We start from the raw sequence: 23177 nt of genomic DNA, 5'->3' as shown, positions 1-23177 counted from the left end.
GGCGCTCTTGACTGGGGCGAGGGGGTGGCCGGGCGGGGGGCCCGGGGTCGCGTGCTTGGCTCACCTCCGCTCCGCTGGCTCCCTGCGCCAGCTCCGAGCGTCGCGGCCGGGAAGTTTCCTAAGCCCAGGCGGCGGGAAGCGCCGCCGCCGCCGAGCACGACCGGAGCCCCGGGCGGCGGCCTCGCCTGGAGCCTGGGAGCCTGGGAGCCGCCGCCGCCGCCGCTGCGGAGGGAAACTCCGAGTCCCGCCTCCGCCGCCGCCTTGGCCGCCGCCGCCCGCCGTCGCCAGCTTCTCCTCCCCCTGCCCAGGAGGGGCACTGTCGCCGCCAGCACACGGGGAGGGCGTGCGGAGGGGCGAGGCCTGCGCAGCTCGCCCGCCACCTCCAGCTCGCGACCGCCTGTCGTGTGGGACCACGAGGCCCGGGTTGGTCCGGCCTGTACAGCGGGGTCCCCACTGGCACTCCCGCTGCCAGTCGGGAACGCGGAGGGACCTGAAGAATCTCAATCTCAGGTGGCGCCTCTGCCATGTCTCTTCAAGAGCCCCCCCCCCCTCTAGCCCCCAGAGTCATGCTAGTTTCTCTGGTACTCAAATGGCAGTGGTGGTGCTGGAGCTTAGGAAGGGGGGGTAGAGGGATATTGTTGCTCAGTTTCTCTTTACTGTCCGTCCCCCCCCACTACCACCACCACCACCACCACCACCAAGACCAAAGGCTGAGCCATCAAGAACCTCATTTTAGCCTTACACCAGAATATCCCACTTGTTACAGCTAGGGCGCTGTGGGTTAAAGCACTGAACTGCAAGGTTGGTGGTTCAAGCTCACCAGCTGCTCCTCCTCGGAAACCTTATACAGGGTCGCTATGGGTCGGAACCGACTCGACGGCATTTAACAACAACAGCTAGGGACACTGAGGCAGTGGCCCCTGGTGGTCACACAGTGCTGCCACCTGAGGCATGCTGAGTTCGGAAGACCCAGTGGCCTCCTGCAGTAGTTCTCTGAAATGGGCCACGGCAGGCAGGTGGTGTGAAGGAGGCAGCAGCTCTGGCCACTCTGCTGGATTCTTCTGAGTCATTACTGCTGAGAAGGCACTATGGAACAGTTCTGAGCCCCAGTTTCTCCGTTTTTTACATTTGGGGAGGAATGGGGCCCTGTGGTCTCTAAGGTTGGCCACATTTCGCTGGTTCAGTCTCTTCCTGCTTTGAGCCCTGGCCCTGCCAGGCTGTACTGTGGACTGCATCCTCTCAAAGGACTGCCAAATGCAGTCAGTCAGTGCATGCCCCACCATCTGGCCCTGGCCTGTGTGTCTGCACCAGGCCACATTACCAGTTACCCTGAAGTTACAGGACCATGTCTAAAAAAGCCACACATGGTAGAAGCTGCACAAATCCACACCAAGACATTTTATCAGTCAGAACGAGAGGGACACACAGCAGTCTGTAAAGGCTTGGTGAGCTGACTCACAGGAGTTTCTCGAAGGGTTGGAGAAGCAGGTTCTGCCCTTCCCCCCTCTCCCCCCCCCCCAAGCCCAGGCTCCCCCTGCAATCCTCGCTTTAATGACTCAGAGCTGAAAGTCTGGGGGAGGAACATTTGCACAGAGTGAGGCTGCTCACCCCCCTCTGCCAGGCTCCCACTCCAGCCCTCCTACCACTTTTCAGGCAACAAGTCCCTGTTCTGCCTCCGGGTTCACCCCCAGGGAACTTTTTGGGGTTCCGAGACCAATCCTGCCTACTCCTCCCAGAAACTTCAGGATTGGAGTAGCCAGCTCCAATTCTCACTCTTCTCCACCCTCACACCCCACCTTGCACTTGAACCCATTCATGCCCTCTTGCCTCTCAGAACTCTGAGGTCCTTCTTTTCCATTGGTCTCTACCCAGATACGTGTCCTCTTGAACCCTTCATGGAATTCCCAAGGTGAGGAGACCTTAGAGTGGAGTGGAGAGGTTCCCAGCTCAGCAGTGCTACCCCCTCGGTGACAAGGTGGGCTAGGGCTGAAGGTGTCTGCCTCTGGCCCAGCTGAGGACACCAGAGCCAGTGATCATGGGATTGGAGCCGAGACAGGCTCTTGGAATCCCGGGGACTCTGCCTGCACCGCCTCACCACCAGACAGATTTGCCCCTTGAGTGCAAGGTGGACCTCTGACTACCAATGCAGCCTGAGTGTCCCCTCCTGTCCATTCCACTCAGTGCACCTTGGGTGGCACCATGCCCAAGGAAACCCCACTCCCATCTGGGGGCCCAAGCACTTGAGTGCATGCCTGCTTAAGACTGTGTTTCTAAGCAGCCATTGGTTCCCCCAGGCCTCCATCAGCCACCCATGAGTCCTGCTCAGCCTCTTCCCGACGTCCACACGATGCATTCGAGATGCACCGCCACACTTAACACCTGCCCCCCTTTCACATGCGATAGCCCAATGAAGCCACATTCAGGCATTTTAGACACAATGACCCTGTGGCAGCTCCTGAATCTGGTCATGTGGACACGGTCACAGACAGGCCAGCCAACTAAGTCCCCAGGGGGGGCAAGTGCCAGGCAGGGACAGGAGGGAGGGGAGGCAATGAAGAAGGGCCACTCTGGGGAACAATTGATTTCCAAGGGGCCAGGACTGTGGGAGCCATTAACATCCCCACTCTGGGCAGGCTCAGGTTCAATAACCTGGTTATGAACCCCCTCCAGCCAGTTGTCCGAGCTCCCTCTCCTTGTCTCGTCCTCGGAGAGGCGCGCGTGTGTCTGGACATACATTACAGATGATATAATCCTTTTACGGGAGACGCCAGCCACCCACTCCCATTGGCTGGCCAGGCAACGGGAGGGAGACTCGACTCCCCGCTAGGCCCAGGGGAGCCAGGGATGGGCGATTGGGGGCATTGAGAGGCCGGCAAGGAGGCGCTTCCCGGCAGCAAGGTCCCCTGGTCCCCCACTGACTGCGAGGAGGCGGTTCACCTGGCCTGCTGGCCACCGCTCACTGTTCACGCCTTTCCCCACCCCATGAACGTGCCTCTCCAGTCCAGCAGCCTCATCACAGCAAACGAGATAATAAAGGAGCTGGCAGGTGTCTGCGGGGACCCTGTGGGCTTTTCTCATCTCTATCCTCGGTGCCCAGCCTCCTCCGACCCTCTTTCCCTGCACTAAGCCCTCTGACTGGCCTGCCACTACTCACCTCGTGAGGGCCTGATCCTTGAGTCCAACTCAGTTCCTGGTGGCTTAGAGGCAGGGAAGCCCATTAGAGCCCCTTCCTCTGCACCCCTCCCTCACCTGCTGGACACTGGACCCTCTGTTAGGAGCCTCAGCCCCAAGCCCTGAGTGTGACTGGAGTGTGTGAAGCAAGGAGGGCACTGAGGCCCTGAGGGAGCACTGGGGGTCACCAGAGCAGGTCCTGGTAGGAGCGACTAGCGGGTGGGCTCTCGGGGAGTCTGCCAAAAACCCCTCTGGGGGCTGGAGTCTCCTGCTGGACCAAGTCCCCAGCCACCGCCACTCCCCAGCAGGCCTCACTCTTGTGTTCTAGGTTCCAGCTTGAGGATCAAATCTTGCTTGTGGGGAGGATTCCTTTGCAAGGCCCTCAAGTGAGAACAAATCTGCTGTAGCTTGGGGTGCCCTAATCTCCCACACACCTATTGACTGTGGACACCCTAGGGTCTCTGCTCAGTTAAGACACGGGAGCTCATAGAGAGGCGCTTGTTAGGGAGCCTCTGTCAGAGCTGAGGCGGAAGCCCTGGAGGCCATCAGGAAGGGCCAGAGCTCCTTTGAGATTCTTCCTTGGCTCCTGAACTCAGAGAGGCACTGAGGGCATCATCATCAGGGCCAACTCGCCTGTCACCCTGTGCAGACCCCATGCCTCTCTTCACTCCTCCCCACTTCCCCACTTGAGAGGTCTGCTACAAGGAAGGCTCAGAATATTTCTGCCAACTCTACGGGGATTTTTCCCAGCTAAATTTAGAGAGCTGCTATTACCCCTAGCTACCTGCTTCCCACATAGGGAACTGATTTGCATCTGCCACGTGACCTGCCCACCCCTCACCAACAGCCCCTGGGCAGAGAGAATGAGGCAGGTAGGGGTGGGGAGGCCAGGACGGAGAGGTCTGAGACCAGGGGTGACAGCAAGTCCTCGCCAAGATGTCTCAGGGTTAGGCAATGTGCTCTGGTCTTCCCAGAATGTCCCGGCAGCTACTGACCTTTGTGATCCCTACAGAGACATACACTAGGGGGTTGGCTCCATGCTGAACACAGGAGCATGTTGGGTACCACATGCTGAGACCATCCCCACCACTGCCCTAGCCACCATGGGGTCACCTTTGACTTCTATGGTAACTTGACTTGCCTCTCACTGCACCCTTCCCCCTCAGAGGACAGATGCTGGGGGTGGGGATGGGCCCGGGAGGCCGCAGGGCCAGGCCTGTCCACTGCTACTTCTCTCTAGGCTTGGTCCCTGTCTGGGGTCTTAGCCTCTTCCCGTCAGCCCTGGCTCACTGTCACACTGTGCAGCCCCAGAAAGGAAAGGGGGGCTGAGTGCAAAAGACCTGAGGATATAAGGACTTCCTCATTCTCAGGCAGTCTGGAAAGAGGGCCCTGTCCCTGGGGGGGACGGAGGCCTGAGCAGATGCTGCTCCCCCTCCAGTGGTAAGGATAGCCCAAACTGTCCTGGGTATGGACCCAAGTCTACTGTATAGATAGAGTTGTCTCCCACCCCTGACACTAGTCTGCATGAAGCTACAGTTTCAGCCCTCCTGGGGTCTGCTCGGCCTACAATGGGGTTCGGGGCACAGCTCTGAGAAACCTGTCCTAGAAGTGTCCCCTGACTGGGACAGAGGGTTTGGATGGGTGCCACTTGGCCCCTAGCTCCCAGCCTCAGTGATATCTGGCTGGAAGCTTGGGGGGGGGGGAGCTATAGGACCAGACCATTGATCGTCCGAAGGCCAACTAGGGGGCTTCTGAGCAGACCCAGTGGGCAACAGAGAGGATTCCCCACCCACTAGAGACGCAGCCAACTGTCCATTGCTGTCTGCCCGGTCAGTAGCTGCTGCTACACTTGCGTGGCGTCACCCTGTTGTTGTCTGTCACGACCTTCAGAAGCCCCTACCTCTGAGCCAAAGGCTCCCCCTACTTTATCCCTGTTTCCACTGTAGATGGGGCCTTGCTGCTGCTCCATATCTCCCTTCCCAGAAGGCACCCCCAGATTTCTCTCAGAGACCCCTCTGGTCCTTCCTGGCCCAACACCAGCTGCCCCCATCCCCCAGCCCCTGTGCTCTCCTTTTTCACCCCTTTGGCTGAGACCTAGACAACCCATCTGGCCTTGTGGAGCTCCATGATGCTGTCGCAAAGAGGAGCATGTGGTCGGTCTTTCCAGGGTGAAAGGAGAAAGGGAAGATGGAGTTGGGGGAGCAGAGCTCCTAGGACGACACCTGCGTAGCAGGGTCTGTGTCTTGTTGGTTGCAGGCTTCAGTTCCTGAGGAAACCATCAGTAAAGGGGCATAGAGGAACCCCATGATATACACTGAAAGCTTGACTGACTACCTGTGCTTCGGGACCCTGGGAGAGGGGTGTTCCTGTCTAAGGTCCCTGGCTTTTTCTGAACTGTCCTGCAGACCAGGAAGACGCATCCTTGAGTCCTTACAAAGACTCTTGTAATCTGCTGCTGGTGACATGATTCTTAAAATGGTGTCGTGCAGTTCTTCCACATCCTTGCTGATTTTCTGTCTATTACTCAGTTGTTGAGAGAGGGGTGTGGAAGTCTATAAGTACAATTAAAATTAGAATGGCAATTTTATACTTCTATAAAATACAAATAACTTTGTCTGTTTCTCCTTTCTGTTCTATCCGTTTTTGGTATCCTATCTTTCGCAACTCTGTTGTTTGGTGCATATACATTAAGGACTGTTTGTCTTCTTGGTGGATTGACCTGTTTACCAAGAGCAGTTTTTTGTTGCTGGAAAGATTTTTTAGATTTTATGTAGGTGAGGGCTTTTCTCTCCCCTCCCCCTTGTAAATTTTTTTGTTTTGTAACAGTTATTGTTTTTCCGATGTTTTGGGCCTGGCAGCAAAATACAGCCTCAAAGGGGAAGGGAATGCAGAGGAGCTGTTTTTTGCTTTCTTTAGCTCTTCTTGAACCAGACTCAGTCAAAAGAAGGGTAGCCTGTACCTTCTCCTCCCTACGCCATGGAAAAGGGGTTACGCCACCTGCAAACATTCTGGGGACATTTATAAGAAGCTTTTGCCTCCAAACAATGGTAATTCACAGTTGACATTTAAACAAGCCAATGGTATTTCTTGAAACCTCGCTCTAAATCACAGCTTTTCAGTACCTACTCTCAGAGACTCTATGCACAACAGAACGAAACAATGCCTGATATCGGGCCAACTTCACAACCGTTGCTATTCCTAAGCCCATCACTGGTGCCACTGTGCCAGTCCATCTCGTTGGGGGTCTTGCTCTTTTTCTCCGACCCTCCACCTTACCAAACATGATATCCTTTTCCAGTGACTGGTCCCTCCTGACAATATATTCGAAGTATGAGAGACAAAGTTTGGCCATCCCGGCCTCCATGGAGCACCCTGGCTGCACTTCTTCCAAAACAGATCTATTGGTTCTTTTGGCAGCCCGTGGCACTTTCAGTATTCTCCTTCAACACCATAACTCAAAAGCATCAATTCTTCTACGATCTTCCTTATTCACTGTCCAGCTTTCGCATGCATATGAGGTTACTGACAATACCATGGCTTGGGTCAGGTGAACCTTAGTCCTCAGACTGACATCCTTGCTCTTCAACACTTTAAAGAGGTCTTGTGTGGCAGATTTTCCCAATGCAATACCTCGTTTGATTTCATGACTGCTGCTTCCATGAGTGTTGATGGCTCATTAACATCTGTGATATTCATGTAGATGATACAACCTTGCTTGCTGAAAGTGAAGAGGACTTAAAACTATTTACTGATGAAGATCGAAGACCACAGCCTTTGGTATGGGTTGCACCTCAACATAAAGAAAACAAAAATCCTCACCACCGGACCAATAAACAACATCCATATAAATAGAGAAAAGATTGAAGTTGTCAAAGACTTCATTTTGCTTAAACTTTCCTGAGTATGTATCCCAAAGTCATAATTCATGAGTGTAGTTATGTTAAACAAGAATTGATCATTAGGGAGAAAGCATAACAGATGCACACCACATTTTTGGGGAAACGATTGAACGCACTCACTGGTTTCCAGGTTACTGGTAGGGTTGCCGAGGACTCAGGAGGAAGTGAACAGCCGTCATCAAATGGCCCAACGGATCCACAGTAGGGCAAGAATCCAGAAAGGTCCACATGGTTGGATGGTGGTGGTGCCAGGCACTGAGCCGAGTCTGGAAGCAGGTGGAGCAGGCTGGGGCATGGCATGGACATGAGTACAGAGGAGCTGCCTAGAAAGCATGGATTGTGCCACCAAGCATGTTCATCTGTCTGTGTGTGCATGTGTGTACACATGGGCGTGTGTTTGCATCGTGGGTGAAAATGAACTGGCTCAGAGGGGCTGCGGGCTGTGTTCAGGAACCCGAGGAAGCCTCTTGAGGCCAGCTCTGGGCCTGCACAACATGGGCAGAGGGGTCCACCCACATGCTCACTCTTACCTCTCCTCATGCTTGCTCACACATCCCCCCAACACTGTTGCCTGCAGTCACACTGCCCCCCACCCCCGCTCCATGTGTTCAGTGTGCACCCCAACACGTCACTGCCTATGCTCACCACGCCTTCCTGTCCACACACACACATGCACGCACAGACACACTCGTCCTCTCCCACCCCCTGCCTCTCACACAGACACTCTTGTCCTCTTGCACGAGCATGCAGAACTGTGAACCGAGGTCAAGTGGAAAGCAGCTGTGGTTGCCCTTGGAGGCCCCCAGTGCCACCTCACTGTTGGGCTCAGCCTCTTGGAGCTGGTGGCCTCAGTTTGACCCCTGTTCCTGTATACAGTGTGGGTGAGGAGAGGCCAGGCAAGGTGAGGCAGGGCCCAGCCAACCTGGTCCCGGACGGGTGAGCCGGGCTGGCTGGGCCTGCCTGGGGGGAGGGGGAGACCCTCCCACAGATGGGGGGCCGCAGTGTCTAGAACCTGCTTGTTGCTCTTTGAGCTGGTCCCCTCACCCAGGAAGCTCCCTCCTGGGCCTGGAGTCTCGCCTCCAAACACCTCCAGCTGGTGCCTGGGGATCACATGACTTTCACGTGTATGGACAAGTGTGTGTGTATGTGTGTGTGTGTGTTGCAGACCCTCAGGGGCTGCCCGGGGAGAAAGGGTCTCTTTGCCTCTATCATCCTGTGGTTTTCTGACCCCTCTTGATGGGAGCCCTCCCAGTAGAGACTCTTTCCCCCACGACACTCCCATCCAAATGCCCCGGGGCCTTCCAGAGTTACACACTCTGAGTTCTGGGGACCTGAGTATCTCACTTCTCCCTTCAGAATGGCCTGTCTGTGTCGTGCCTGAGGTGCACCCACCGGACCAAGATGTGAGAATCTATGTGTGTGTGGCGTCCTCTGCCCTCCCACCTTTAAATAACCTCCCTATGTATGCCACACTTGTTGGCCCTGGCCCAGACTTGGCCCCTGGGACTCCACAGGGGCGGGGAGGAAGGCAGTCGGTGACTGGGTGGCATGTTGCCCAGAGGCGGGCAAGGTAAGGGCAGAGGAGGGGCTGTCTGATGAGGCCACACGGAGGACCTGGTTCCCCTTGGGGTGGGGGCTGGCAGGCCAACAGAGCAGACTGAAGGGAGAAGGAACACGAGGAAGCAGACAACATGTTGGAGAAGTCTGTTACAAACAGGAGCTGGACAGGCAGTGGGGGTAAGGAAGGCATCTTCAAGACGGCCGTCACTCAGGCAGCGGCCAACAGTGGCGGAGAGGGTGGGCGTCCGGGACCACATGCTGGCGTGAGTCTGGAGTGTCTAATGGGACAAGGATGCGTCATCCAGAGGGACAGGAGGATGCAGAGGATGGAGGGTGAAGATGGGGCAAAGTAAGGCATCTGACCTTCAGACCTTTGCCACCAGGTAGGGTGAGAGCAGGCTGTATGCCTCAGCCTGTCGCCTGGGGGAGGCTCGGCTTCTATTCTCTGCAATCCCCACTTCCTAACCCCCATCCTCTAAAATCACGCAGCTAGCCCCATGCCATGGCCGAGGGGCCACGCGAACCATGGTGACGTGTCTTTCCTGTAGAGCTTGTGTTTTCCCAGGGGTTAATCATTGTCATTAGTTCCTCCTGCACTTATCACTGATTTCCCCCTAGCCTCTCGTTCCCTTGTGTCAATCTTTTCTCAAGATGTTCAAACACACCAGACCTTCGATTGATTTCATCTTGAGCAAAATGTCTCTGGGGCCTCTGACCTGCCCGTCTGCTGGCTGCCTCCACACACAGGCCCGGGCTGCCGTCCACTCTTGCCTCTGGGCTCCCACCCCTCATACCTCACAACCCTCACTTTGGAGTCAAATTTAGCTCTTTAAAATATTTTTTTATGGAAGGTATGTGTTTATGTACTCCTTGTACAAAGCTTTAAAAATACATGCATAAAGAACTCAACTGGAATCCTGCTTGGCCTCTCTGCTGAGCTTAGTGTGACCTTGACCACGTGCTCTCCCCTCCGGGTCTTACCCCCATTATCTATGGAATGGCAGGTTTGGCCCCGAGTTACTCATTAATCCCTCCCTCATTCATTCAACAGATATTTTTTTTAGCAGTAACTCTGGGCAAAACTGCTTCTCTGGAAACTGTCAAACTCTCACTAAAGTAGAATGAAGAGGGCAAGGGTGCTCCACAACTCACAACACTGTGCCTGTTTGCTCATTCACAACTGCTGTTTTTGTATTGAAGTTTTCGGGTAACTTTAAAAATTTGAAGTGCTTACGGATTCACTGGAAGTTATACGAAAAATACAGAGAGGTGCAGGACACCTTTCCCCATCGTCTCCTAGGGTTAACATCTTGCATAACTGTAGCTGGGTATCATGGTCATGAAATGGGCCCAGCTGCCATCCAAAGAGCTCACTGAGATTTGCTACTTCTTTGTGAGGTTTTTGTTGAGAAGAAACAAGCAAACTGTCTTCCATTTGACTTTCCCCCCATCAAAGTGTGCAAATTCCAGTTTTTCTGGATCCTCTCTAGCATTTGGGGCTACCATTAGTGACCTTATTTTTGCAGTTGTCGTGGTTTCTCGCTGTGGTTTTCATTTGTCTTTCTTGATGACCGGTGGTGATGTTGGCCATCTTCCCTTGTGGCTAGTTGCTGTCCATAGTGTCCATAGAGCCTTTTAGGGAGATAGCTGCTCATATTTTTGTGCCTGTTTATTCAGTGGATACTGTGCTTGGCTATTGTCTACTGCTGTCCATTCCCCCCCACCCCCAATGAGACATCTTTATTTTTGGAGCTTTTCCTGGTGGGTTTGAACCACCAACCTTTCAGTTAGCAGTTGCGTGCTTAATCACTGTGCTACCAGGGCTCCTTAGGAAGCATGAGGCATTATTATTCATAGTGTTAGGTGTTGTGTTTTAGAAGTTGACAAGGTGGTCCTCACAAGAATAGCCACTAACAAGGAGGTGGTGGAGGGACTGACCTGGCCAATTTTAAGGCTGCTTACATGGTGCTGTGTTCAGACAGTGCACATTGTCACAGGGAGAGACCAACAGGTCAAGGGGTCGTATGACACACGTGTAGAGACTCAGCTACGTGTGGAGAGGTACTTGTTACCCACATGGCAATTAAGAGCAGTCAGCCTGAAGTGTGGGGAAGGGAATCACGGCAAAGCTGACACGTCACACATGGGCATATCATCTGGTTACAACCATGGCTGTCCAATTTAGCAAAGTGGAAGGTGTACATTTCACCCCAGGAAACGCTGTTCCCTAAAGAGCTCACAGGTTTAGAGCAGCACCCATCAGACCAAGAACAAACTGAGTGAGGTGAGCTCTCCATAGCGCAGAAGAATTACAGCTCTGCTAAAGCCACATGTGGAAATTGCACTAGGCAGAAGACTACAGACAACAGGATTCCACTGATACGAAGCTTCAAAAGTAAACAGAATACTGTTTGGGGATGCATACAAAGGTGTTGAAACTATACAAAAGGCACAGGACTTTGGCAGTTTCTTCCTTAATAAGTTAAACAGAGAGTTAGCATATGACCTATTAGTTCCACCCCCAGGTTGATTTTTTTCCCCCCTTTTTTCTTTAGGATAGCCTCATTCTGATCCCAGAGCTCATTCTCAAGTCTTAGGCCATTGTAGGTGACAGAGCCACCAAACTCTCTCTGTTGCTTCCTCTTTGTAACTGTCTCTCCACCAGCCAACATAGACACATGACATGGTCTCTAGCTTGTAAAGATTGGCCCTTCACCCCTCCTCCTTGTTTTGTGCCCTAAAAACATGAAAGCAGGGATGCAAACAACTAAGTGTTCACCAATGTTCATGGCAGCATTAGCCAAAGGTGGAAACAACCCAAGTGTGTTCATCAACTGATGGACACATCAACAGAGTATGGCCTACACACACACTGGAATACCACTTGGCTTTACAGAAAAGCTCAGTCTTAAGACACGCTACAACACAGATGACTCTTGAAACCATGATGCTGGGTGAAGTGAATCAGTCCCCAAAGTCCAGTCATTGGATGCTCGCAGTCATAGGCAGGGTCCAGGATAAGCAAATCCATGAAGGCAGCTGCAGATTAGTGTTGTGGGGGAGAACGGGGCGTGAGTTTCCTTTTGGGGGATGAAGTTCGATGGAGATGATTGTTTCAAAACGCCGTGAATGTGCTAAATGCCACTGAGTCAGTCGTACACTTCAAAATTGGCCAAATTTATGTAATGCCAGTGTCACCTCAGGAATGCGGTAGCTTTGTCAGATGAGCACTGCACTGCGAACCACAAGGTCAGTGGTTCAAGCCCACCAGCTACTCTGTGGGAGAAAGATGAGGCTTTCTGCTCCTGCTATGATTTACACGCTCAGGGTAGCTGTATGTTGGAACTGACTCTACAGCTCTTAATAACACCAACACAAAAATTACACTTCAATCAAGAAATCAAACATAAAATACTTTGCAAGGGTGTCGTAAGTGGGTGAGATGAGAAGGGGCACCAAGGTCCTTCTTTTCCTTAAAGTTGGGCCCTGAGGACGCATTGGGAATTTCTTCTTTACATCCACACACATTTCATGGATGTTCGACTCAGTGTCTAATAAAAAATATGATCTTGTCACGGCTGAGACCTCAGAAGCCGTCATCCGACCCCAATGACTCACCTCTGCACCTTTCCTCACTAGGTAACAGACGAGGAGAGAAACCTTTCATCAAGACCCTGCTGTTCTGAGCCCTGCAGCCCCTGATCCCAGCAATGGCGGGGGTCCAACCCGGGGGTGGGGGGCGATGTGGATGGAAATACTTCTGTGGCAGTTACTAAATTGCAGCTGTGCCTGACCTCAAGTTTACCTAGCTGCTGACTGCCCCAACCTCTCCTCCGAGACCCTCGACTCCTCGGGATCCAGTAATGAGCAGCTGCAAGACCCTGCTCCAACCAGGGCCGCCTCAGGGGACTTGAGTGAACCCTCGCTATGCCTCCTAGGGTCCCAATCTGCGTCACGCGCCAGCAGCCGCTGTCATGCGCTCAGGAAGGAGAGAAGAAAGCCACCCGGTCCACCCCCAACCAGTTTGCCTAATTACCAGGTCACCTCCAAATCCAAATTTGGAATTCAAATTAAGGCATTTATTTTCACCTTTTATTCCAACGGTGGCTCTAGCATAATCACTCCTCTAATGATCAATTTGCCTGATTAAACAAATTAAGTTTTCTGAGACCAGTTTACCAAAGACCCGTCAGTCTTTGGGTTGTCTTTCCAAGGACCGCGTCTCAGCGGTGGTAATGGGACCGCCTCTCTCCTGGTGACCCCTTTTTCGGCTTCTTCTTCCCAGAATGTACGTTTTCATCAGTGGTTGCCCGGGTTCAGGGGTGAGGGGATGAATGAGTGGCACGTGTGAAATGAAAGTTTGGTGTTCCTCATAGAATGAAACACAAACTCGTCATGTTGCTGTTGCTGTGAGTTTCTGTGTAATTGATCTGGACTCATAACTGCCCTAGGGTTTTCTAGGCTGTCATCTTTATGAGTAGTGGGGTACGGTGCTGGGCTGCTGATTCCGCTATCAGTAGTTGGAATCTACTAGTCACTGTGTGTGAGACAGATGAAACGTTCTGCGTCCATAAACATTTATGGCCTTGGAAACCCTATACAGGGTCGCTATGAGTGGGGAGTGAGTCAGTGACACATCACCTCCTCCAGCTCTGTACCCTAGACAAAGGAAAACAGAAGCAAGTCCACACAAAAACATGTACACGTGTCCATAGCAGCATTCTTCATAATACGCAACAAGTGGAAACAACTCAACAAAATGAATGGATAACCAAATATGGTTCACCCAGACAATGGAGTATTTTTCTGCCATAAACAGGAAGTTCGGATACATACTATGGCATGGATGAACCTTGAAAACATCACGGTGAGTGAACTAAGCCAGACGCAAAAGGACAAATGCTGTGATCCCACTCATGGAATACCCAGGACAAATGCATACAGACCAAAGTCTAGTCATGATTTCCGGGGCCATGGGGGTCGGGGAGGGAGTGAACCAGGGAGTTGAACAAATAAAGGAAAAAAAATCCATAGGAACGTACAACCCAAAGAGTGAATCCTGATGTAAGCCATGGGCTTTAGTTAGTAACAATGTATCAATATATCAGTCTTGTCTCATAAAGGTCCCGCGGGAATGCAGCATGGTAATCAAGGACACTGTGTGTGTGTTGGTGGTGGGGGTGGTGGGGGGTAGTGGTACTCCCTGCACAACTTCTTTGTAAACCTAGAAACACTGTTAAAAAGAAACTGTTTTAAAAACACAGGTTTCTAGCTGCAAACACGGCTCTCTGCTCCTGTTTTGTTTGGGAACTGCTTTTGGAGGGGGAGTGTTCAGAAGGAAAGCAAGGGGTCACCGGCTGTGGCTCCAGGCACTGCATTTGGTTTGGTTTGGTTTGGTTCAGTTATGCCCTGGATTGGATTTTCTGTTTCAATAGATCAGGAAACACAAAACGAAGCCCAAGGTATCATTCACATGTATATTTATTTTTACAACCAAACAATTCTAGGAAAGGGTCTTTATACCCAAAGGTACACAAGTCCTTCAAGTGTCTGCAAAGTGGTTAGTGCCATCATGCCCTCCTGCCCTCCGTGACCCCTGGGCCTGTCTGGCCCTGGACAGGTCACACGATTCCTCATCCGTAAATGGGGCCAAGAACTGGGCCTCCCTCTGGTCTGTGTGAGGGGCAGTGAGTTAATACATTTACTGCCTCTGTGGGGTTGGCACAGAGCTGCCTTCATTAACTATTCGAGAAGCAGAGGAAAGCAGATTGCCTTGGAGCAATGCTTGTTTGTTTTGTTTTTAACCCCCTTTCCCCCTCCCTCAGCCCCTGGTAACGACTAATCAACTTTCAGGCTCTATGGTTTTGACTAGTCTAGATATTTCATCTGATCATAAAAGGAGGCTTCCAAAGTTTTGAGGAAAAATGGAAAGAAAAAATCATGGATTTCCCCCAAGACCTTTTGGAAGCCCTCCCTTATTTTGCTCAACACTATGTCCTCAAGGCCCGTCCATGTCACAGCGTGGCTCAGGACTTCATTTCTCTTCAGGGTTGAGTAATACGCCATGGCATGGATGGACCACATTACTTCTGTCTTCACCTTTTGTGACCAGTGGCGTGCACAGCTCTGCTGGTGTTCCTGGTTGGAATTTCTTTTGTTTTCAATCCTTACAACACCGAAAAGAGAGGGGGAGCAAAAGCCCTGATGTGGAGAAAGCCACATAGCAAAGGGATTGTTCCAAGTGCTCAGGAGCTGGTCCCAGGAGCATCTGGTGTGGGCTGTAAGGGAACCGGGGGAAGAGAGACCCCCGCTGTGGACTCCTTCAGATTCAGTGTGATCTGAAAACCAAGCTCATCATGTTCTCTGATCCCTAGAATGTCCTTCTACGTGTTCCTATCTCCCCTCCTCCCGTGTGCTCCCCTTCACCCACCTGCCTTTCCATACACCTTTCCACAGGAGAAGAGGTGGCCCCTCTGTGCCTTGTGCACACCGTTCCCTGGGTCTGGAGGGCTTGACCCACAATCTCTGTCTACTCCACTCTTATCCCCTTCCCTGAGGTTTCCCTGAGCCCTCCCCCCACTGCACACCTAGGACCTTTGCAGGAGAGGCCCGCACCCACCCCATTTCTCCCCGCTGTCCCTCATATCGAAGGTCTGTTTGGTAACAGCTCATTGCGGGACAGATGGCTTGAAGACTGCCCCTGGGGAGGGAAAGGATGGGATAGCCAACACCAGTTCCCCTCTGTCCTGCAGCAGAAGCCTGGGGGGCTACCTGGATAGCTGACGTCACAGGGTGCTCAACTGCAAAGGGTCCTTACAAAAGGGGGAAGGAAATAGGTGATGATGCTGAGGTCATCCTGACAAAGGGTTACAGAGACCCAGGCCAAGATGGTGGCCAGCCTTCCCTTGTGACCTTGGCCCGTGGCTGGGGTAGGAGGTAGGGGGGGAGGTCAAAGCCCGCCTTCATTCCAGCCCATTCCAGCTTCCTGAATTTTAATCCCTGAAAGGACTAGAAAAGTTAATGGGCGACTGGGATGGGGGTGGGGTGGACCGGAACACACAGTGGCTGAGTTACACCAGCTGGAAAGGTCTGGAAAGGCCAGCAAACCCAGGAAGTGTCCAGAGGGGCGGTAGGCCCCGGTCTAACCCTGTTCCCAGGCTTGGTCTGTGTGCCCAGCCTCAGAGTCGGGCCTTTGGATCGGCCTCTATTTCCTCCCCTGCCATAGGGCCAGTGGGTGCAGGTCCTGGCCCACAGAGGCAGCAAGAGAGAGTAAGGGTCAGGGTTGGGAGAGAAGAGCCCATCTAGAAGGCTCTAGGTGTTTGTATGGGGCAGGGGCAGCAGAAAACTGGTGTGGGATCTAGGTGCTCACGGGGGCAGTGAGGGAATCTGTGTATCAGCCCTGGGAATCTGACGGGCTCTGCAGAGAACGAAGTGGTCCCAGTGGCCTGGGCAAGTGGGGCCTAAAACAGTGTGTTGGTGTTAGGGGTTGATCAATGGATTCCTCCCTCTCAGGCTTTGGGCACCATCAGCTGCACCTTCAGGCGGCACCAGCACCCCATTGCAGGAAGCAGCGGCTGTGGTTGCATGGATGCCTGGGAGCTGAATGGAAACCATGGAAACAGGAAGCAGGGAGGATATTCCCGTCACCCCTTAGAAAGGGCAGCCTATTTCTGGGACTCGAGCCCAGTTATTCATTGGTTCTGCATTTTGCTATGAATTTCAATTCTGGAGAGATGATATTGAGGGTGCTGGGCCCAAGGTGGGTGGAGAGGAAGATCAGTGACCTGCTCCACACCCCCTTTTGCTGCAGAAGATTCCACTTGTGGCCCAGCCACCCAGACCTGCTTGCCCACAAGACTTAGTCTCTAGGATCCTAACTGATCCCTTCTTCAGTCAGACGGGGAGTGTGGGTACTTCGGAGGTGTCCAGGTGAGATTGGGACTGTCAGTAACTCCCCCTTACTGCTGCCTGACTGCTTTCCATCTGAGAAGCCCCACTTTTGTGTTTCTGGAAGGAGACGCTAGTATAATGGAGAACCAGGGAGCCACGGGAACAGGCCACGTTCCTGTGAGTCAGCGGCATGCATGTGTGTTCATGCACACACACACACACACACACACACACACACACACACACACACACGCCTTGCTATGTGCTTTTGGCATAGACAACTCTGCCCCCTAGTGGCAGATTGCTGCCAGGACACAAAGCTCTGGGTGTAGTTACCATGGCATGACTTAGTGGGACAGATGGTGTGGTCACTGACCATGAACCTCCTGCGGCCCAACATGGGTGCAAGAGTCAGGGGAGAGTGACCCACAACGGGCAACACTTCTCTTCACTCGCCCCCCACTCACCTTGGGTGATCTCGGTCCCCTTGGGGCTGCCCTTCTCTTGCTGTCCTGAGCTTAGCCCACCTCTCTTCCTGTCCAAAGTTCTCTGCCAAATCTCACCCTACAGCAACATTGACCTCTCAAACTCCACGTGTCCAACACCAGATGCCTCTTCCTTGCCCCAGACAGGCTTCCCAACCCAGGATGGGCACCTCACCCACCCAGTGGGCCCCCTTATTCCTCCCCAACAACTTTTCAGTCAACTCATGTGTGCTAGGTAGGGCTTTGGTCCCCATGACCTTTGCCCCCTTAGTTCACCTATGAATTGTTACATTACCTGGCAAGGGGATTTTGCAGATGAAATTAGGGTTACTAAACAACTGACTGGAAGATAGGGAGATTATCAGGGAGGACCCAGGCACAAGGAGAGGTGTGACGAGAAGGACTCGGCTGCCATTGTTGGTTTGAAGACGGGAGGCGCCCCTGCGTGAAGTGTTTTACTCTGAAATGATTGCAGGTTCACAAACATCCCAAAGACAGTCCAGGAGGGTCAGGCCCATGTACCCTTCACCCAGGTTCCCCAAATGGTACTATCTGACTTACCAACAGTATGGGAAAGTGACATCACCAGCTTTCCTTGCTGCTTTATCTCATAGGCAGATTCACATCACCACGACCTCAGCCATGTCACAGACCTATGCCATTACCACAAGGACATTCGCTACAATGTCATCATTTTGAAAATGGCATAGGAAAGAATTGTATCGTGTGTGCCCTTCTAAGATGGGCTTTTCTCTTCAGCATAATGCCCTGGCCCTCCATCCAAGTCGCTGTGCCCCTTCTTCTTGCTGAAGACTGTCCCATGGTGCAGTTGTCCGGTGGTTTACTGTTCGCTCATTGAAGGGCTTTCAAGTTGTTTCCAAATATTGGCGATTGTAAGCAGAGCTGCTATGAACATTCATGAACGTGTGTTGGAGTGAACTGGAGTCTTCATCTGGCAAGGACAATGCCTGGGAACATCCTTGCTGGCTCAGACAGTAAGTGGGTGTTTTGCTTTGTAAGAAAGTACCACGCTCTTTTCCACAGTGCTGCACCATTTTGAAAGCTGGAAAAGAGCGTGCCACTTTCTTACAAAGCAATGCCCAATTTCCATGATTCTTTAGACTTTTCTGGACAGAAGAGCATGCCTTCTTCCTTTCCCACCTGGATGGCTTTTGCTGTTTTTTCTTGCCTGTCTCCTGCCTAGGCCCTCCAGCACACCATTGAATCACAATAGTCTTATGGACATCCTCCTGCTCCTGAGTTTGGGGGAGGGTGTACATCATCAGCTGTACATTTTCATAGATGGCCTTTATCAATCTAAGGACCCTGCTTTCTGTTCCCAGTTTGCGATGTGCTTTCATCATGCAGGCCATCGGATTTTGTCAAATACCTCAGTAGTGATGATTCTGAGACCACCCACTGGACCAGCAACTGAGGTCACAATGGCTCTTGTGTGAAGTCACTCAGCTTGTGCCTCCTCTTGTCACTGTCCTCACTGCCCAAATGTCCCCTCAGACTTCTCCATGCTTACTTCCTATAATCCTTCACAATTTGTGATTTTTAGCTTTTCATTTAGAAATGTTTTCAAACATCATGTATTTTTTTTCTCTCTCTCAAACATCGTGTATTCATCAGAGAAAAGAGTACAGTGGACCCCACCGACCCACCCCTCAGTTTCCACAAGGATCCTACTGACTCTTTGTTGGAAAACTAGCCCCAGGCCCCTGCGATCTGTGTCCACAGGTCCGGAGGAGTGGTTCCAAGATGTGGTCTGAGTCAGGCCCGGTCATTCAAATCCTCTAACACGTCCCCTCATCCATGGGCTTCCTTCATTCTTCCCACAAGTATGTGCAGGGCACTTCTCGCCTGACAAGGTACACAGTGGGTGGGAGTCAGGGCCCCAGGGGAGGCAGACCTTGCTTTCCCGTACCTGAGGGGGAGTTCAAGAGAGTTTAATGATGAGCCTCTTTACAAGGTGCCAGGAGGGTTAGGAATCCTCTTGGGAAAGGTCACACAGTAATTGTGGGAAGCTGCACTCCCCCTTGTCACTGAGAGAGGGGCTGCCAACTGTGGTGAGGCGGGGCCCCAGGGTGGAAGGCACAGGAAGAGAAATGTTCCCTCCCCCCATCCCCTGTGGGTACAGACGGGACCCCGGCGGCTGAGGACACAAGTGTCAAAGATAAGTGCCCTTGCCAGTGTTAAAGCAGGTGGAGACTTTATTCAAAATGAATCTTGCTGGAGGAAGCGGGTGCGCCCGTGATTGTTGCCACTGGGGAGAAAGTCCAGGGCTGAGTCTGAACTCCACCGACCGAGGCCCAGGACAGGAAGGTCTAAGGATTGGACTGAGCTGGTGGAAGTGGGCAGAGGGTCACTCAAGAGGGTCAGCAATGGGTGCACGGGTCATGGAGACTTCTCTCCTGAGTTTAGGACTGGTGGGACACATTCCATCTGGACTCTGGGAGGGCCAGGCTGAAGGGGCGGTCAGGGGCTTCCTGTTAGGAACCAGCCGCCTGAGTTTAGTCATGGTTTTTCCAGGAGGGTAAGGAGTGACACTGTCAGAGGGGTGAAATGACCACCTATTAAGATGTTGTGAGAGTTTCAGCAAAAACGTATTGGTTTGTAATAAAAATGTCCCTGTATTTAGTAATAGCAACAAAGCTAACACTGCTAACTCACTTTCTGAACCCTCATAAGGAGCCCAGGTAGCGCTGTGGGATCAGCACTGGACGGTTAACTGCAAGATTGCTAGTTCAAACCAACCAGCCTCCCCAAGGGAGAAAGAGGAGGCTTTCTGCTCTTGCAAAGCTGGCAGGCCGCGGAATCCGGCACAGGGATGCTGTGGGTGGGAACTGATTCGATGGCTTCCCCTCATGTTTCATCTGCACACGTTATAAGCATGTTTGGTGTTTTCTTTGGTGTTTTTATGTCGTCATTGTTGTTGTTTAATGCCATTGGCTCGATTCCAACTCAGAGCAACCCTGCATAGGGTTCCTGAGGAGCAGCTGGTGAGTTTTGAAGTAAGTTCTATTTGTGAAACTATGCCCATCACTTTTTAAAGAATGATGTAGAAATCAAAGGACAAGGAGAAAAGTCAGAACAGACTTTTCATAGTTACTAATAATATTGACTAATAACATTGCAATTCCATGTAGAAAGATTTCAGAAGACAATTTTGTTGATGGTGTTTATATGATCTAAGAAATCTTACATTAAAGCAAATTGTAAATATATTAATCACATATTATTCTATGGTTCAGATTGATAATAGACGTGAGTAAGGATTGGCACGGGAGGAAGTCCATTGGGGGTGGGGCGGCTGGGACACTGTGAGTTAGCATCTTCAGCAGTCGGCCTCTAGGATCCCAGAGTGAGGTGGAGAAGGATGGAGGGGCAAACAGGTACTATGTGGCACCAGAGGTCACCAGAGCACGTGGCCCGCCTCATTTCAATGAGCTGCTCGGGAATGAAGGACTAAGACTAAACAAGGGATGGGCCAACATGTCCCATCAGCTCCCACTCTGGCTGGTGGGCACCCAGGTTGAAGTGTGGTCTTCCCTCGTCTTAAACAATTGACTCAAGTTCCTGTAGGGGGTCTCACATAGAATTGACTTTGAGGCTCCGGTTTGCCCGCACCCCCCCCCCCGGCCGATTCCAGCTGTTCTACTGCCAATTCCCTTCCCAGGTCTCCAAGCTCAGGGGCCTGCCTAGGGCCTTAGCTCTTCAGTGAACTTCTTGGGTTCACGAATCTCCTCCAGCTAATCTCCCCCTGGTTTTCTTTGCTGGCCAGCCTTTCAATTCTCGGTGGTTAAATCCGTTCTCCCCATGGGAAGGAGTTTTTTTTTTTTTTTAATTTTTATTGTGAATTAGGTGCAGGTCTACAAACCAAATCAGGTTCCCATTCAACAATTCATACGCATTTTGTTTTGTGCAATCTCCACAATGTTACATTACGTAGTCCACTTCGTCCCAATGTTTCCTGTTTCCATTCCTTCTTTCCTTGCGTAAATGGTTAATTATTCTAAGATTGTCATTCCTCCCTAGTGTTTTTATACCCCTTACAGACTTGTTTACTGTTTGTCTGAAAGATGAGTCAGGGGGTGAGTTCCTTTTCAGAACTGAAGGGTAACTTGGGGGTTCCACTGGTCTTGATTCCACCAGTACTTGGTCTTTTTATTTTTTTTTTTATGAATTTGACTTTTGTTCCACATTTTCTCCCACTTTATCCAGGACCTGCAAAGGGGATCCCTTTCAGAGCCATAGGTAGTGGTAGCCGGGCACCATCTAGTTCTTCTGGTCTCAGGATTATAAAGACTCATGGTCACATGTTCTGTCATTGCATTGCACTCGCGGGTTCCAAACATCTTAAGTTTTTATCACTCTTTTTCACTCCACGCAGGGAGAGCTGCATCTTAGATGGCCACTCATGCTCTTCTAAGTTTCCAGAGCCTATTTACCCAAGTAGGATGTTGAACATTGTCTTTGTTATACTACATTATGCCAGTTTCTTTGTTATATTACGTCATGTTGTGTTATACCATGTCTCCTGAGACTATGGTCCTGAGCCCTTAGGCCCAGCAAATCATTCCCTCAAGGTGTTCAGTAACGTCTAGTACATTTTCATAATTTTGCCCCTGAATGTTCCATCAGATTCATGGAGATATTAGCAGCCAACCCAAATATTCTCTGTCAAATATCCTTTCCAAAGTTGATGTATTTGTGGGTATACTCCGACTCTCCCTCCCAAGCCCATTCAGGCTGTGAATCTATCCAGGTATCTACCAATTGTTGTTGTTATTAAGTGCTGTCAAGTCTGTGCCAACTCATAGCAACCCTGCATAGGGTTTCCAAGGACTGGCTGGGGAGTTTGAACCGCTGACCTTGCTGTTCAAACCGACCTTTTGGTGCTGCGCATTAATCCCATTGATGTTGTTGTTGTTGCTAAGTGCTGTCCAGTTGATTCCGACTCATAGTGATCTTGTACAAGGTTTCCGAGGAGCAGCTGATGGGTTCGACTTTGTGGTCTGTAGTCCCGTGCTGGTCCTAGAGCGCCACCCCAGTATAGAGCACGGTTACTGCAGGACTGTGGGCCTTTGTTCCCGTCACCTCTTGCACTCTTCTCAGTGTCTTGCTTTGCCTTCATCATTCTTCTAAACGCCCTCTTGTTGTATATTGCCTTCCCAGTCAGCCAAGCTAACACATGCCCATCCTCTAGCGGAAGTCCTGGTGTGGCGCCATAAATAAGCACTCGACCTCAAGGTCGGTTTGAACCACAAGGTTGACGGTTCAAACTCACCAGTCGCTTCTCAGAAACCCTATACAGGGTGGCTATGACTTGGAACCAACTCGACGGCACTTCACAGCAACAATCCTCTAGTGGTTGAATTTCTACTCCCCACTCCCTCCCACCCCTGGTAACCATCAAAGAATGTTTCTTTTAGTGTGAAAACCTGTTCTTGACTTTTAAAAAAACAAACAAAAACAAACTTTTTCTTGTGAATTGAGTGAAGGTGTGCAGAACAGATCAGTCCCACCCATATTCAACAAAGCACAGATTTGTGTCATTCCAATGATTGTAACCCATCCCTTCCATGCCCCATCAGTTCACAGAATTGACATCTCGTGACTTTAACTCCTCCCTGTGCCTCCCACTACCTTCCTCTTTCCTCTGCCAGCCTCCCTCTTGCTGTATATTGCCTTCCCCGTCACCCAAGTCAACATGTGTCCCCCCTCTAGCCCAGTGAATAATTCTCCCTGCCCTCCCACCCCTGGTAACAATCAGAGACTGTTTCTTTTAGCAGGAAAACCTTTTCTTAACTTTTTACAACAGTGGTGTCATACAATATTTGTCCTTTTGTGATTGACCATGTGGTGCTGTAGGATCAGCACTGGACTGCTAACCAGAAGGTTGGTGGTTCAAACCTACCAGCCACTCCTTAGAAACCCTATACAGGGTAGCTGTGAGTCAGGCACTTAACAGCAACGATTTCACTCAGAATAATGTCCTCCAGGTTCATTCGTATTTGGAGGTATTTAAAAAACTAATCATTGTTCTTCAACATTACATAGTAGTCCATTGTGTGTATATACCAAAGTTTGTTTATCCATTTTTCCATTGATGGGTGGTTTAGGTTGTGCCTACATCTGTTCATATCACGACTCTTCTTTCTTTTTT

The 23177-nt window shown here is 51.3% G+C and overlaps 1 pseudogene; it reads right to left on the bottom strand.

Moving 5' to 3' along the window:
* LOC102815444 overlaps positions 1-23177 on the bottom strand; it is a 59882-nt pseudogene that overhangs the window by 511 nt on the left and 36194 nt on the right.

The sequence above is a fragment of the Chrysochloris asiatica genome, unplaced genomic scaffold, assembly GCF_000296735.1.
Source record: "Chrysochloris asiatica unplaced genomic scaffold, ChrAsi1.0 scaffold00445, whole genome shotgun sequence".
Lineage (NCBI taxonomy): Eukaryota > Metazoa > Chordata > Mammalia > Afrosoricida > Chrysochloridae > Chrysochloris > Chrysochloris asiatica.
This window is presented reverse-complemented; position numbering and strand designations above follow the sequence as displayed.